The sequence below is a fragment of the Macrosteles quadrilineatus genome, unplaced genomic scaffold, assembly GCF_028750875.1.
Source record: "Macrosteles quadrilineatus isolate MER2022 unplaced genomic scaffold, UCM_ALF_1.0 Scaffold_1__1_contigs__length_201487025, whole genome shotgun sequence".
Classification (NCBI taxonomy): Eukaryota; Metazoa; Arthropoda; class Insecta; order Hemiptera; family Cicadellidae; genus Macrosteles; species Macrosteles quadrilineatus.
The window spans coordinates 58,181,955-58,200,213 of record NW_026542594.1 but is presented as its reverse complement, the minus strand read 5'-3'; the positions used below and the strand labels follow the sequence as shown (position 1 = coordinate 58,200,213).

The 18,259-nt window shown below is 36.8% G+C and overlaps 1 protein-coding gene across 3 annotated transcripts in view; it reads right to left on the bottom strand.

Moving 5' to 3' along the window:
- The window catches only part of LOC128983208 (nucleolar complex protein 2 homolog), a 182,470-nt gene that overhangs the window by 27,653 nt on the left and 136,558 nt on the right, over positions 1–18,259 (bottom strand). The window lies entirely within an intron of this gene.

The window sequence follows — 18,259 nt, the reverse complement described above, 5'->3', positions numbered from 1 at the left end:
GGTACTCTGCTAGTATATTATATATCTGGTTGTGTGTTGTGTCAACCAACCACACTGTGAAAGTACAGCTGATGTTAGTGTTGCTAATGATTTATTGTGAGTGAAGATGGAAGAATTTGTGATTTAATTCAAAGAATATTGACATAAACAAATTGTTTATTTATATTTAATAATTGGTAGTTTTGCAACTTCAAGATTGAAATTTTAAATTTTGTACAGCACGGGTACAACAGCTAGTATATTTTATATGGTTGTGTGTTGTGAGAACCAACCACACTGTGAACGTGATTACTTGAGTACTTCTAGTATTATTTCTGTGTTGACATATACTAAAATTCCATGAACACAGATATAATACTAGAAATAAAAATCATACTTCCATTGAATACCATAGGCTCTCAAAATCTATAAACAGTCATGTTGTTGTAGCTCCTAAGGTTTACAATAAACTTAACCCTTATCTCAAAATATGATGTCAAACAATTCAAGAGAAAGTTTTATAACTGGTTAATATTAATAAACACACTTTATTCACTTAATCAGTTTTTTTCTTGCCAAATTGCTTTCTAGATCGTTCTATGCACTTAAATACAAATCCCCACTCTCTATAATTAATAGTCTCTATAAATAATTTTTCACATTGAAACTATTATTGAAAACTAATTCTCTCTTTTTTAAATGATATGATTTATTCAGCATTGACTCCAGCATTGATTTATGACAGTATAAAATAGGTTTACGTACCTTACGAAACTTGTCGCTTGTAAGACTATTCAAGGATTGACGACGTAAGGTACGTAAACCTATTTTATACTAAGATATGATGTTATCAGAAATTATTTTCTATTTTATCTGTTATTGATGTTCCAGGCCAGCTTGGAAGAGAAATTGTTTGATTTGTTTGTTTAGTTGTTTTATTCTATAAATTATACAAATTAAGTTTCATTTGATATTTACATATACTTTAATTTGCTTCATGACTGTTGTAAGAAAGACTTAGTAAACCAAAAGTATGGCTTTTATTCATTCAAAATTACAACCATGTTTTAGTTCAGAACAAATACAATATTTACAAACAAATCAAATAATAAATATTATCAGGTGATAATGTTCACATCACCACATTCTCCCCCACTATTTTTCAAGGTAGGTATAGCATATGTAATCCTTTAGATATGACGGAGGCTTGACATTCCTCTTTGGACGTAGTTCCCCCACAGTCGTCTCTGAAGATGGGGTCTGAGATACCATTTCTTGAGTTTCATTTTGAACTTCATTGTGGTCAATGTCTGAATTTATATTTTCAACAATCTCTCTCTCAGTAGTGTTGTCTTCATGAGGTAGATCACCAGGAGGTAGGCCAGCGGGTGCAAGATGTCTCAGGGATACTTGTGATTCTGACCCATCTCTTCTTCTGACGAGAGCGTACTGTGGATTTGATTCCAAAAGTTGAACTGGCTCCAAAAGGTCATCATATTTATTAGATCTTACAAACTTTCTAAGCAGGACAGGACCAGGAGCGGATAGCCAAGATGGTAAGGAGTCTCCATTGGTAGTTCTTCTGCTATGTATAAAGAATCTTTCGTGCGGTGTGCAGTTTGTCGCAGTGCATAAAAGAGATCTGACTGATTGAAGAGCCTCCTGTAATACTTCTTCCCATGCAGCAACTGGCGGGTGTGGTTTTTCAAAGCTAGTAGGATGGTTCGCCATGTTGTTCCATTGAAGCGTTCAATCTGAGAGTTCCCTCTAGGGTTATAAGGTGTCGTTTGACTTGTAGCTACTCCGTACTTGTGAAGAAAGTCCGTCAGCTCTCGCGACATGAAAGATGAACCTCTATCTGAATGTACAAAGGACGGGGCTCCAAACATAAAAATAGATCTGAAAAACATCTGATAACTGTTGCTGAACTAATGTCCTTACAGGGGTAAGCAAATACAAAACAAGAATACTCATCCACCATGGTTAAAAGGTAACGGTTTCTGGTTGTTGATGGAAGAGGGCCCTTAAAGTCAATATTTAGACGTTCGAAGGGAGTGGTTGCCTTTATCAATTTGCCTTGGAATTGGTGAAATCTTGGCTTCACTTCTGCACATGTTTGACAAGCTGACGTCATCCTTTTTACATAATCCAAAGTGTAGTTTAGATTTTTAGTTCTAATCCAATGAAACATTCGAGTGATTCCCGGATGGCAGAGAGATTTGTGTAATTCAAACAACTTGGCATTATCCCAGCGAACCGCACATGCCCGAGAGAGCGTATCTGCTTTTACATTCTCCCTACCAGGTCGGTACACTATTTCATATTGATAAGGTGTTAGCTCTAGTCGCCATCTCATAACTTTATCGTTCTTGATTTTTCTTGTATGCCTCTTGTCAAAGATAAATGATAAAGCTTGCTGATCCATGTATAATCTGAAGTCTCTTCCGATAAGAAATGGTTTCCATTTTCGAAGGGCTTCGACAATGGCAACGGCTTCTTTTTCAACAGCTGAATACAGCTTCTCAGATTTGTTTAGAGTCCGTGAGAAAAAAGCAATTGGCCGATTATCTTGACTCAAAGTTGCTGCCACGGCTATGTCAGATGCGTCAGTCTCCACTACCAGTGGCTCTTGCCCATTCCTAGGAGTAATTACTGAGTTTGCAATGTCAAGTTTGAGGGCTTCAAAATCTGCAAGCGCTTCCTGTGACAAAGGAAAAGAATTGACTTGTGTCAGGTTTCTTATTTTATCAGAAAACCGATGTATCCATTTTGAATAGTGAGCGAAAAATCCTAGGACTCGCTTTAGTGAAACTTGGTCTTTGGGAACAGGAAGTGACAGTAGAGATTCTAACCGATCTGGATCAGGTCGAATAGAGTTATGGGAAACTAAATGTCCCAACAAGGTTATTGAAGACTGGTTGAACTTGCTCTTTTCGTTGTTGATTACAAGTCCATACTTAGTTACAGCATCTAAAAATGTTCTTAGATTCTCATCATGATCCTTTTGATCCTTTCCACATACGGTCAAATCATCCAGATAGGCATACACTCCATTCAGTTTTTCTTTTCTAATGATTTGGTCCATGGTCTTTTGAAAGCATGCCACCCCGTTGCTTACGCTAAATGGGATTCTTCTGAATTGAAAAAGACGACCAGCAGCTTCAAAAGCAGTGTACTTTTTCTCTTCGTCAGAAATTGGTATTTGATAGTATGCTTGCTTTAGATCAATGGCACTAAAAACCTTGTTTGTCGCTACAGTGGATACTAGATCATCTATGTTTGGTAAGGGATAGGCGTCTAACAGAGTAAATTTGTTTATCGTTTGCGAATAGTCCACACACAGTCGCTTGTAACAACTTCTAACTTCTCCCTTTGTCGTTTGTAACAACCAACACTTGTGCACGCCAAGGTGACGAACTAGGTTTAATGATCTCCTCAGTCTGTAGTCTTTCCATTTCTTGTTTTATAAATTGCATATCTTCATCTGAGTAACGTCGTGATTTTGTGGCTATTGGCTTACAATCTGGAGTTAAATTGCAGAATAGTTTGGGTGGTTCAACTTTGGCACAGGAGCACACCAACAGAGGAGGTTTCTTACCTCCAAACCAAACCTGTATATTTGAGTGGAGTTTCATGATATCATGTCGATAAGCACGTCAGTACAAAGATCTTCAAGAACAGTCAACTTAAAATTGTTGTAATTGTGATTCAACAGATTTAGGTTGATTTTAACAAACCCGTGGACGTTTGATTTCATATTAGAAGCAGCTAGTGATACTCATTATACATTCACATTGCTTAGTTCAAATTAGCTGTTTTCATTATACATTTTAATTTTGTTTAACTGAACAAACTTCAAGTTTACAAAGCTTGATGTACTCCCGGTGTCTATTAAGCAATTTGCTTTCAGGCCATTCACTTTAGCTTCAACTGTAGAGTCCTTCAATACTATTATGTATTATGTGTTGTTGCTATTAGTGCAGCTGATGTACTAGACGTCTTCTGTTTTACTTTAAAATGTTGAGTTGGATTACTTTTACAGACTCTCGCATAATGCCCTGTCTTGTTACATTTCCCACAAGTTGCTTCTCTGGCTGGACAGCGATCTCTAGAGTGTCTGTCATGCCCACAAAAATAACACTTGCCATCAACATTTTTAATAGCGGAAAACGTCGCTTCTTCCTTTTGTTGTAGTGGGAATTCTTACTGACAAGCTTGCTTTGCCAATTCATTCGTTGCACAAGTTTGCATTCCGTACATAGATTTTGGATAGCTCTCATTGAGCTTGAGCCATTTCAAGAGCTCTAGACTGTTCCACTGCTTCAGCTAGGTCTAAAGTTTTATTTTCAAATAGTCTCTGTTGTATGTATGATGAGGCTAAGCCATTGATAAAAGCATCACGAATGTAGTGATCCCTGTATTGAATTGCATTATTAACAGCTTTAAAAACGCAATCTTGGCTCAAAAGTTTCAGTTCCGACACATATTTGTCAATAGTCTCACCTTGTTGCTGTTTTCTAGTCATTACTAAATATCTTGAGAATTCATTCTGTTGTTTGATGTAAATTGAGTTAAGAACTCTCAAAGCGTCTTGGTAAGTTTCAGATTCCTTGATAAATCTATAAGTAGTAAAAGATAATCGATTAGTTAGTAGTTTCAAGTTTGTCCTTGTCTTCAACGAATTCTGTCATGGTTAGAAAGTCTTCGAATGTTTGTAACCAGTGCGTCCATTCCTCTGAGGCAGTTGGAGATTCCGGGTTGCTATGTACTATGAAAAGAAAGTTGATTTATGTTTTAATACAAATTTTTATTCTGTAGCAAATTATTGTGAGTTAGCTTTTTTCAGTGAAACAAAACAAAAACAAATTAATGTAAACAAAGTCATATGATAAATAAAAGAAATTAGGAAACAGTTGGTTGAACACAGCACCTCTCCCCTAAGTTTTAGAATCACATATTCATTCTTGTAACCGGTTGTTTTTTCCTTGAGCTTCTTCTTAAGGGATCACATCATTTGTCCGAGTTTTCAACTGTCCGAGTTTGTTAAAAATTACAAAATATTTGAAAAATCATTTGTCCGAGTTTTCAACTGTCCGAGTTTTGATAAATAACTAATAATAATTAGATAAATCAACTGTCCGAGTTTTCATTTGTCCAAGTTTTTAAATTATTAAAAAAAATATCAAAATATCATTTGTCCGAGTTTTCAACTGTCCGAGTAGGGGCAACATCAAAATGTGACACTGCGCGCCGAGACTAACGTGTCTAAAGTGCCTGTTCAGAAGTCGATGTGAACCCCTTCTGTGAAGGAGTCAGGCGTTGTGCGAGCCGCGAGAGGCCCTCACGTCGACTTAAGAAAAATTATATTTTTTTTATTATAAGACTAATTTTACAATTTTTAATTATAAAACTAAACTGTCATCACCAAACACAACCAACCAAACTTACTGATAATATAATAATGGCGGGGGTATTTTATATTATCAGCAAGTTTGGTTGGTTGTGTTAGGTGATGAGAGTTTAATTTTATAATTAATAATTGTAAAATTAATCTTATATAAAAATAAAATAATTTTTCTTAATTCGACGTGAGGGGCTCTCACGGCTCTCACAACGCCTGACTCCTTCACAGAAGGGGTTCACATCGACTTCTGAACAGGCACTTTAGACACGTTAGTCTCGGCGCGCAGTGTCACATTTTGATGTTGCCCCTACTCGGACAGTTGAAAACTCGGACAAATGATATTTTGATATTTTTTTAAATAATTTAAAAACTTGGACAAATGAAAACTCGGACAGTTGATTTATCTAATTATTATTAGTTATTTATCAAAACTCGGACAGTTGAAAACTCGGACAAATGATATTTTGATATTTTTTTAAATAATTTAAAAACTCGGACAAATGAAAACTCGGACAGTTGATTTAACGAAATATTATTATTATTTAAACCATACTCGGACAGTTGAAAACTCGGACAAATGATTTTTCAAATATTTTGTAATTTTTAACAAACTCGGACAGTTGACAACTCGGACAAATGAACCTCACCCCTTCTTAAGACAGGGTTTGAGGCTTCACCGTTTGGTAGAGGAGCTAGAGGTTGGTTAAAGCGAGCTTCATCTTCAGTATGGTTGTTGAACACATGATCATTTGCTCCCTGAAGTTCTTCATCTTGAATTGTAGACCCTAGAGGAAGTTTGATATTGATAAAGTAGTCCCTGTCGTCCTTCTCACCGCTTAAATTTGAACCAACCGATCTTATTTGATCAATGTGTCTCCTGTAGGTGGAATTTCCAGATTCAATATTATAGTGGCACGTGCCCAGTTTTTGTAGAATTCTTCCAAATCTCCACTTTTGTGGCGTTCCGTAGATTCTAAAAGAAACAGAGTCTCCTTCTTTAAAGTTCCTCCCATAAGATTGTTGGATAGTCTGGTCATTTGTGCAAGTATTTGAAGAGTTAAGAAGTGTCAAATCAAGCCTTGACCTCAACGGTCTGCCGATGAAAAGATGAGCAGGTGTTAACCCTGTAGTTGCATGAGGTGTTCTCCTATATGCCATGAGAAATCTGGCAACCTTTTGGTTAAGGGTACCAGGTTCATCTTTCATAGACCTAAGGGATTGTTTTAAGGTCTGAACATATCTTTCGACCTGCCCATTGGTAGCTGGATGATATGGGGCAGAACGTTTATGGCATATGCCATTCAGTTCTAAGAAGTTTTTAAATTCTTGAGAACTATATTGTGGACCGTTGTCTGAAACCAAGATATGTGGAATGCCAAAATTGCTGAAGAATGTTCGCAGGCAGTCTATGGTTTTGTTTGTAGTTGTAGAATTCATTGGAATAACTTCTGGCCATTTACTGTACGCATCCACAATAATTAAAAAGTAGCTGTTCATAAATGGTCCAGCGAAGTCAACGTGAATTCTCTCCATAGGTTTTTCAGGAGCAGACCATGGATGTACAGGTACTTTGGTTGGATCATTACGATGCTCTTGACAATTTTTGCAATTTCGAACCAATGTTTCAATATCATGGTCAATATTTTTCCACCAGACATAGGAGCGAGCTAAAGCTTTCATCCGAACCATACCTATATGTGCTTCATGAAGTTCTTGAAGAATTTTGTTTCTTAATGATTTTGGTATTACAACTCTATGTCCTTTAAATAAGCACCCCATTTGATAGCTCCATTCTGATTCAGTGTCTCTGAACTCACTTGAATGGTTTATGAGCTTTCCTTCATTAAGAGCTTCATAGATGTCTGACAGTTCCTGATCTTTTTGAGTTTCTTCTGCTATTAGTTTGCTTGAAACGGGAAGGGCTTGGAGTTGTTGTATTTCAAAAACATCAATGTTGTCTATTTGGTTAACATCTTGGCAAATATTTGAAGGTAAACGGGATAAGGCATCTGCGTTGGCATTTTCATCAGTAGATTTGTATTTGATGTCGAAATTAAAGGCTTGGAGGAAAACAGCATAATTTTGTAATCTAGTAGCTGCTAGAATTGGTATACCTTTTTTGTCACCAAATATATATGTCAATGGTTTGTGGTCGGTGAAAAGAGTAAAGTGATGGCCATACAGGAAGTAATAAAAACGTTTTACAGCAAAGTAGATGGCTAATGCTTCTTTCATTATGACACTGTACTTCATTTCCGAGGAGTTCAATGTTCGTGATGCCATTGCAATAGGTCTTTCAGACCCATCCGGATAAACATGTGAAAGAACGGCTGAGATGCCATGCTGGCTTGCATCTGTAGCTAAGATGAGTGGTAAGTTAGGATCAAAATGAGTAAGAAATATGTCTGATTTCATTTCCTCTTTAATGTTTTGGAATGTTCTTTCACAGTCCTCAGACCAAAAGAATTTCGTAGATGACTTGGTGAGATTTATAAGAGGATATAATTTCTCACTTATGTTTGGAATGAACCTTCTGTAGTAATTAATCAGACCAAGGACGTGTCTGACTTCATGTATGTTTGAAGGGCGAGGCAAATGGTCAATAGCTTCAGTTAGTTTTTGAGTTTTGTATATCCCTTTGTTGCTAATTTTATACCCCAAATACTCAATCTCATTTACCATAAAGCTTGATTTTTGTCTATTAATTCTAAGATTGTACTGCTTAAACCTCTCAAATACCTGTTTTAAACGGCTAAGATGTTGTTCGTTAGTGGTGCCTGAAACAACTATATCATCATAAAAGACTTGTACCCCTTCTATCCCTTCAACAACTTTTTCCATTGCTTTTTGCCAAATAGTAGGAGCTGCAGATATTCCGAATGGTAATCTATTATATTGGTACAAACCTCTGTGTGTATTTATTGTTAACAAATAACGATCCGACTCTCTTATGGGCATATGAAGAAAAGCCTCCGATACATCAATTTTACTGTAGGTGATACTGTTACCAATTTTAGATAAGATTTGTTCAATTGCTGGAACTGGGTACTCAGGGACAAGAAGAGATGGGTTGAGTGTGACTTTGAAATCACCGCACAGTCGTATGTTACCATTGGCCTTTACTATTGGAACTACTGGTGTTGCCCAGCTGCTGTAATCTACTTTAGAAATAATACCTTCTCTTTCGAGTCTATCAAGTTCCTCATTCACTCTAGGAATGAGTGCAAAAAGAACTGATCGAGCTTTCTTAAAAACTGGTTTAGCATCGGGTTTTAAATAAAGTTGTGCTTCCAATCCCTGAAGTTTGCCTATGTTTTTAACAAATAGGTCATTTTCATATTGTTTTAAAAGATTTTCCAAGCCCAAGTTATTTTTGGAACTCAGTTGGTTGATTTCTTGCCAGTCAATTTTTATTTGTTTCAACCAATCCCTACCAAATAGAGTATCACGGTCTCCTTCCACAATGTATAGAGGTAAAACTTTGGTCTGTCCATGATAGTTAACTTTTACCATAGTTACCTATTGGAGAAAAACAGTGTTTATTGTAATCTCTGAAAATAACATTGCTTGGTTGCAACGGTCTGTGGCTTGGAAACATTCTTTTAAAGTTATAGTGCGACATGATTGACGCTCCAGACCCAGTGTCTAATTCCATTGTAGTTGGTCGGTCATTAAGATTAACTTTTAGCAAGATCTTATCATTTGAACCTTTGGAATTATACAAAATATCAACAACATTGTGTGTGGGATCATGGACACATACTGTGTCGGATGTTAGATTTAACTCTTTGTGTACAGCTTTAACATTTTTAGCTGTAGAAATAGTTCCAAACTTTTTAGTTGGTAGTTTTATCACTGCATTTGGATTTGACAAACAGACTTTAGCAATATGACCAATTTTTTTGCAATAATTACAAAAGGTGTTGATATGTGGACAAGGTGTTGTATGTGATTTTCCACATCTGTAGCAAACTTTATTAGGATGGATGTTGTTACTTACTTTGTCAACTCCAATTGATATGTTATCACCACGGTGTAGTGTTGCTGCATCCTGGTAGGCTTTCTCGAGTGTAGTTGCCAGCTCCAGTGCTTTGTCCATAGTTGAGACCGATTCGCTGATCAATTTGGCTTGAATCGCTTCATTTCTCAATCCTTGTATGAACTGATTTCGTAATGCTGTGTTGAAAAAGTTGCCAAAGTTGCAGTATCTTGACAATCCTTTCAATTCCGTTGCAAAGTGCTGTATGTCTTCACCTTCCTGTTGACGTCTATTGTGGAATTTGAAAGCTTCTGCTACTTCGTTTGGTGGTGGTGAAAAGTGTTTGGTGAGTTGTTTAATTAATTCTTTATACGAAAACTCCGTAGGCAATTTAGGTTGTAACAAATCTCTAAGTGTTCCATAAGTTTTCTTTCCAATAACATGTAGCAGTGTTATTGTCTTGTTTTCCTCAGAAATATTGTTGAATACAAAAGCTATTTCTAGTCTTTCTAGGTAGCTGTTCCATGTTTCTTCATTATCATCAAAGGGTTCAAAAATAAAGTTCCTCGTCGCCATCTGCTATGTACTATGAAAAGAAAGTTGATCTATGTTTTAATACAAATTTTTATTCTGTAGCAAATTATTGTGAGTTAGCTTTTTTCAGTGAAACAAAACAAAAACAAATTAATGTAAACAAAGTCATATGATAAATAAAAGAAATTAGGAAACAGTTGGTTGAACACAGCACGGGTCAATTTGCAATTTGTCTGGTCTAAGGAATTTCTCCATTGTAATGGATAAACTAACTGAGTTTATCAATGAATAATAAATTGTTGTAAGAAAGACTTAGTAAACCAAAAGTATGGCTTTTATTCATTCAAAATTACAACCATGTTTTAGTTAAGAACAAATACAATATTTACAAACAAATCAAATAATAAATATTATCAAGTGATAATGTTCACATCACCACAATGACAATTTGTAAATTGCAATCTGACCCATCCTATTGTACTTTATTGTACCGAATGGAAATAAATATATTTGATTTGATTTGATACTTTTGTTTTGATTTTGATTAAATTTTGGCTTGAAGGTGTAAGGTGGGATAAACTTAAATGAGTTCGCAAACCAGCAAGATCGGGTCATGGGAACAGAGTATTATAGGGTTTTTAATGTTTCAAATTGGTTTATTAACTTTTTTTTTCTTCGATAGAACATCAAAATCTTCAATTTTCATTACAGCCATTGTGTAGAGTTGAAAAAAAAACGAATAATTTTGTACACAGGGTGTCCATCAGGCCAACCAGAAAAAAATCATAAGTAGGTAGTTCAGGTCGTACTTTTCATATAAAACTTTCCAACTTTCCAAGGTTGTTTAGTGCTAACACAGTTCACTATTTTAGTTCTCAAAAAAAGTTTACTCAGTTAAATGAACAACATTTTTTATTACTGTAATAATAGCCTGATGCAAGTATGCAATTTTTAATTTTTACTCTGATTAAATATTATAATCAGAAAATTAAAAACTAATTGAACTTTAACCTGATGTTTATGAATAAATCATTAAATAGTTATTTGTGTAACTAGTGGGCAAAGTGGCACTTTGCTGCACACGAGAGCAATGTTTACGCACTCGCCTGCGGCTCGTGCGGAATGATCTCGAGTGCAGCTAAGGCCTTTTGCACTCGTGTTACACATTATATTTTTCCTACAGTCACTATAAAGCATATAAATAATTAGTCTTTCAAAGACTATACAACACGTTTTTAGGTTCAGCTGGCAACACAAATGGAAATGGTGCCCTAGAGAAAGTAGTACCCTCGGTCCGTATCACTCCGCTATTTTTTTTTATGTTTTTGTAATTTGAAGTGGTTTTTTGTGGCTAAAAAAATGCTTTAAAGGTATTTTCTTGTTTATTAAGATTGTAGGAATGTTTTAAAAACGTTTAAAAGAAAAGTCCAGAAAGTTCAGAAATACCGAAACTATAAACACGAAATGACAAGTTAAATCTTAGTTATAATAGTCAATCACCTGCTCATAGTATTATTATCTTTAAGTGTTGCCAACCTATTTCCAAGCGTACACGGATTACGTGCATAATAGAACCACGCTGTTTTGTGTTCTTTCGTTGGAATCTTGATGTGCGGCAAAGTATAAACCGTACGGCAAAGTATAAATATGCAGCAATTAGCAGCTTTCTGTACTATAAACAATACAAGGAAGCCAACTTTGTCGGGTGACTGTAGGAAAATAAATAATGTATCAACACCAAAGTGTTTTCGATTCTCCAAACCAATAACTGAAAAATCTATTCTCAATACCAATACCATTTTTTTTATTTTACCAAAATTTCTGCTTGGATTACTACTCCAAACCCTGACTTTATGTACTTCCTTAAAGGATGTATTTTGGAGTAGTGGGTTGTTTTTTAAGTTGCCTAAAAAAAAATTAATGCAGCCATGAAAGATTCTTACTAACCAATGTAGTTTTAAGCCCTTCTAAACATATTAAATAAATACCATATTAAAGGTAGCTGAAGATATTAAAAAAATAAATCAAAAGAAAACTTTACTATAACTAGAAGTGTGCCATCCTGAATTTATCGATCAAGTCAAATTCAATGTAATATCATGATCATCTACAGCTGTCGCAAAGATCCTAATATTGCTCAGAGGTAACGGAAACATGATAATCGTTTCCCTCGGTCACAGAAACGTTACCATCGTATTCCCCGATCATGGCCTATTTCTGATCTGATCATTTCCTGCGGTCGTATAACATTGTCTTTGTCTTCCGCCATTGCGACAAAACCATGAACATATCCTGCGGCCTTTTACATATCATAATACTCTCCTGCGATCACGGAAACATTATGGACACCTTCCATACAGTAAAAATAACAGTAACGGTAAAATGTTGAATATCTCCCGCGGTCATTTGGACATAGCCAAAGTCATCTGCGATTGTGGCAAAATTCTGATCATTTCCCGCAATTTTGTGTAATCCTTGCCACTTGTGGTTACAGCAATCCTGAATCCTGAATATCTCCCACGGTAGCGGAAACATCATCATCGTCTCCTGCAGTCAAAGAAAAATCATTGTCCTCATCTGCAATCATGATTAATTGGAAATTCCCATTAGAAATTCAAAATTCACACAGCATATTTCCTGGTTTTTCCGGGTTCAAAAAACTCATGCATAAATCCCGGATCTCCCGGTCGCTGGACACCCTGTCTATACTGAAGTGTTGTTGTACTGTACAATTAAAGGTAACATAAAAAATTAAAAGAAAACCTTACAATTTATGTGTCATGTTAATCTTATGAAGGAAAAGAAAACTGTTAGAGTTTTCTTGTTTATGGATATTTATTGATCTAATTTGGACAATTTGTTGATTTCATCCCGTACTATTAACGTTTGATTAAAAAAAAAACTTTTGTTTGTAAAATAATTTAGTACAAATCTATCTAATCAGACAAAGAAATTTGTTTCGTCTGCAGTTTGCTGCGGCCAGGGTATTAACATATTCAATTAGTAAACAGGGTGGGGCAGAGTGGACTCCCTAGTTTCAATCAGTCGCTGAAGAGCGTGCACGCGAGTTAGCGGAGTGGGAGAGGTTTCATGTGGTGGGGGGAAAGACGCCATTGTTAGTAGTCACCATGCCGTAAACTGGCGAGCATCGTGGTTTTGTAGTCAAAACACGTTCTTAAAAAATAAGGATAGTGTGGTGGCGTGCATTTCGTAGACGGTTTGGTTTGAATTGTCATGATAGTGTTCCCGATACTAAAACCTTAAGGAAATGGATTACAAGTGTACGGGCGACCGAATCTGCAACTGAGGTTTACAAAGTTTGACCAAGGACCTTGGAAGCCCTTAAGGAAGCAATTGTTGATGTTATCACTGGAATAATGCCAGATATGCTGCGTAGAGTTTTTGAAAACTTCATTGAACGGCTGAATATGTGCATCGCTCGTCAAGGTCTTCACCTGGACGATATCATTTTTAAAACTTAATGAAAAATAAATGGCATTGTATTTAGATTTCAGAAATAAAAAGCTTTTGTAATAATCTTGTATGGTTTTTATACAGTTAACCGATCAAATCAGGGAGTCTACTCTGCCCCACCCTGTAGTTCAAGGTAGTGATGTGTCAAAACCATCGATTTATATAGCCTAACTGGATCGCGCCCTGCAACGAGAGTACAGCGCTGAAAACGAGCCGGCGCTCAATAGGCTCCCCCCACCACAAGTGGGGTTCCACGTGGCCCCGGAGACTGTCTCGTGCGTTGACTTTGGAGTTTAAATGATTCACGTTGACCTGTCGGATTTAAATGATCATTGGCTCAAATGAAAGCCGATAATTTAATAAATAATTTGATACTAAATGTTATAAACTAACTGGAATAGAACTGGAGTTATGGATCGTTGATTAAAAACAAAACCTGAAATATTTTTTTATTTTCGTTGTTTGGAGGCTCACAGTTCAGAAAAATCTTGTCTGATTTGAATAACTAATAGATCAAATTAAAGCCCATAATTTACTGATTATTGTTAGTCTAAAACATATAAAAAACATGAACGATACTGGAGATATTGATTTTTAATCAACGAAAGTCCTTATAAAAAATACATTTTATTTTGGCTGTTCACCTTGCGCTTGCTTGAAACTCGTCCGATTTGAATTACAAATAGCTTTTTTTTTCTTCCTTGTGGGGTTGGGGTAATAGCCTACCCCTAGCTACTTCGGCCTGGAGACCTATTGTAGCACTCTTTAAATCATTCTGACAGCCCTGGGCTTCTCAAGTAGCCCAGGAGCTGAAAGACACCCAGCTTCCTTATCTCTGTTGGTTCCAGAAATAACCTCCCCAGAGATGTAAGCCTTCTTTGGGCCAACGCTGGACAGTCCAGCCATAAGTGTTCTGAGGTTTCTACCTCGTTCTCGCAGAACCTGCAGAGGTCTGTCTGTGACCTACCTATGGTCCTGAGATGTTTTCTGATAGGACCGTGCCCTGTTAACACTCCTACTAGTAGACTAATGTCCCCTTTCTTAAGGCTCAGCAAGCCTTTCCATCCTTTATCAGTGGGGTCAATTAGTAATTTAGACGTCCTCATTCCTGGGTAGTTCCTCCAGGCCAGAGCCTTTTGAGCCTTGACCCAGTCTTGGACTTTGGCTACTCCTGAGCTTATGGTCACAGTAGGGTTCTGGTCCTGACAGTTGGTCCTCCGCACCCCTCCTGGCCAATGCATCGGCTTTTTCGTTCCCCTCATGCCCCGAATGTCCAGGAACCCAAGACAATTTGACTTGGTTCCGCTCTGCTAACATTTTGAGGGTATTTTTGCACCCTTTTACTGTTCGTGACTGTGTCACACATGACCCCAGCGCCTTCAATGCTGCCTGGCTGTCAGAGAGAATAAGGGTTTTCCCCTTTCTTAGATTCTTTCCAAGAATATTATTGGCACAGCACTCAATCGCCAGGACCTCTGATTGAAATCCTGTTGTTGTTCTGCCCAAGGCCAGGGATATTTTGGTTTTATTACCATACACTCCCAACCCTGATCTCTCATCCTTCCGACTTCCATCGGTGTAATAAACCAAGCATGCTCTATCAAAGTTGAAGTTACACTGTTGCCAGTTATCTCTTCCTCCTATAGCAACTTGGTAAGGAATCTCGAAGTCGTATTCCTTTGTCATGAGGTCTGGTATACTTAGTTCCATGTCCATGCTTGGGAAGTCCCTTAGGATGGACAGGTGACCAGACTGCCTCTGTAGATTCAGCTCGCCTCTGCTTCCCATTTTTAGGGCAGATATGGCTGCACATTTCTTGACTTCCAGCCCTAGTGGGAGCATGTCGAGTATTGCCTCCATTGCAGCTGTGGGGCAGGATTTCATGGTCCCACAGATCCCCGAGCACGCTAGCCTTTGCAGCTGCTGCAGTTTACTGCCAGCTACTGTCTGCTCTGCCTTAGGCCACCATACTAAGGCTGCATATGTAACCATTGGTTTGACTATGGTTTCATAAGTCCAAAGTATAAGTTTGGGACTCAGTCCCCATTTCTTGCCAAAGGTTCTTCTGCAGGCACCAAAAGCTCCTGTTCCTTTTGCAAGTACATAGTCCAAATGCCTGCTCCAGGTCAGTTTCTGGTCCAGGTAAACTCCAAGGTATTTTGTTTCCTTCACAAGTTTCACACTTTTCCCCTGAATTTTCGGGGCTGTTAGGTTTGTTCTCCTTCTCGTAAAGGAGATTATCACTGTTTTGTCAGGGTTAAATTGTGAGCCCCTCTTTGGAGCACCACCCCTCAATGAAGCTAACGGCTGTCTGGGTGAGGTTGTTCACTGTGGCTGCATGTTATGTTTTCCTCTGACAGTCAGCACTAGGTCGTCTGCAAAGGCTTGGAGGTCCATATCTCTCCTATCAGCCTCTCTCAGTAGATCGTCCACCACAAGAGCCCACAACAAGGGTGAGATAACTCTACGAATAGCTTAAATGAAAGCCAGTATTACACTAAAGATCCTTAGACCAAAACATTTGACGTATCTAAATAACTATATCTAAATACTATAATCCCGCATATGTAACTAAGGGATACAAATTCTAGACCACTTCTAGATGAGCTAGAGACTTGAAATCTTCGGTGGTCGTAGGTCTAGTGACTAAACCCCCGGAAAAAATCCGAAAAGTCGCATTTTCAAATTTTAACCCCCCCGAAATTTCGAATTTCCCCCCCATGTTATCCTTATGGGAAATAACATTGAAAAATACCGAATTTGGTACTCTCATATGAACCGCTTAGAAATGTGCTAGAGACTTCAAATTTGCGTAGTATTGTAGTATGAGATCTTATATTACCGGTGGAATTTGCAAAAGTCCAATTTTCAAATTTTAACCCCCTCAAAAATCCAAAATGGCGGACCTCTGAAAACGAAAAAAACACTTTTTTTTCAACCGGATGTAGCTCGAAAACGGTAAGAGCTAGAAAAGATTTGAAAGCATATCCAGGAACAGGAATTAAATTTTCTACAAAACCCTCTTACGCGTTTTCCGAAAATCGCACTCCTTCACCTTCAAAAAACGCCCTACTTTCAAAATTTGGTAAATTTTTATTACATTTTTACCGGTTTTCGCCATTTTTTTATACTTAAATAATTTTTCTTTTCAAAAATTATTTTTGCTTTGTATTCTCCTTACTTTACTTTAAATTTTACTCATTACATGTTTCTTCGTAACTTTACTCCTTGACCCCCAAAACTTAATTTTAATCTCAAAATTTGAAGGTTTTTTGCCACTTTTACGAGCCCCATGTTATTCTTATGGAGAATAACATTGAAAGTGGTCGACTTTGGTGTGCTCATCTGAACCATTTAGAAACGTGCTAGAGACTTGAAACTTGGTATTATTGTTGTAGGGGATCTTATATTAACGGTGAAATTTGCAAAAGTCCCATTTTCAAATTTTAACCCCGCCAAAAATCCAAAATGGCGGACCTCTGAAAACGATAAAACACGTTTTTTTCAAACGGATTTAGCTCGAAAACAGTAAGAGCTAGAAAAGATTTGAAAGAATATCCAGGAACAGGAATTAAATTTTCTACAAAACCCTCTTAAGTGTTTTCCGAAAATCGCACTCTTTCGGGTTCAAAAAACTCCCTACTTTCAAAATTTGGTAAATTTATTTCAACCTTTTACCGGTTTTCGCTATTTTTTCATACTTAAATCATTACTTTTTGCAAATATTATTATTGCTTTGTATTCTCCTTACTTTAGTTTAAATTTTACACGATACGTGTTTTTTCGTAACTTTACTCCTTAACCCCCAAAACTTAGGTTTAATGTCAACATTTGAAAGTTTTTACGAGCCCCATGTTATTCTTATGGAGAAAACATTTACCCCATAAAAACCACCATAAGTCCCCGTTCCCATGGTCCGTTCATGCTATAGATTTACTCTGGTTTACTTAAGGTTTTATCCCCCTATCGTATTTACAACCCCCCCCCCCCCAAATATTAAATCCCCCCAATGTTATTCTTACAGGTGCATAAGTCTAAATCACGTTTACACATTTCTAGATTAACTGGATATCTGAAATTTGGCATGATTGTTGATCTTGCGCCCTTTTCTAAAAGTGACATTTTACAAATATAACTCCCCCCCCACGAAAATTAGAATCCCCCCCAAATGTTATTCCTACAGATGCATCGGTCTAAATCAATTTTACCCACTTCTAGATTAGCTAAAGATCTGAAATTTGGCTCAATTGCAGGTCTTGTGCCATGGCCCTTTTCTATTTACCCCCAAACAAAACCGCGAGCCAAAGGCGAGTCACAGTTATAACTTGAGATACTGATCTTTAACTGTAATCAAATTTCAGAAAAATTCATATTTGCCTTCATTGGAGGCTTATGAATTGCTTAAACTTGTTTGATTGAATGATTGACATCTCGTATAAAAACCCGTAATTTAACAGTTATTTTAAGACTAAAACTAAGTCTTTGCTGCCTTCATTCAAACAGGAGATAAATGAAAAGCTATAAGACAGTGTTTAAAACTCCTTAGAATATATACAGGTGTCCCGGAACTCACTACCAATATTGTTCCTGAGTACGAAACATATCTAAATATCATATTTAAATAATTGTCCTCAATAAAAAGTCCTTAATAACTCATACAACCGCCATTTTCTTTTTCAAATATAAATTTTTTTCTATAAAGTGGTTAACCCTTTCAGTGCTATGGAACGATATATCGTTGTTTTAAAAAATGTCTAAGGGATTGTGGTGATGTGAACATTATCACCTGACAATATTTATTATTTGATTTGTTTGTAAATATTGTATTTGTTCTTAACTAAAACATGGTTGTAATTTTGAATGAATAAAAGCCATACTTTTGGTTTACT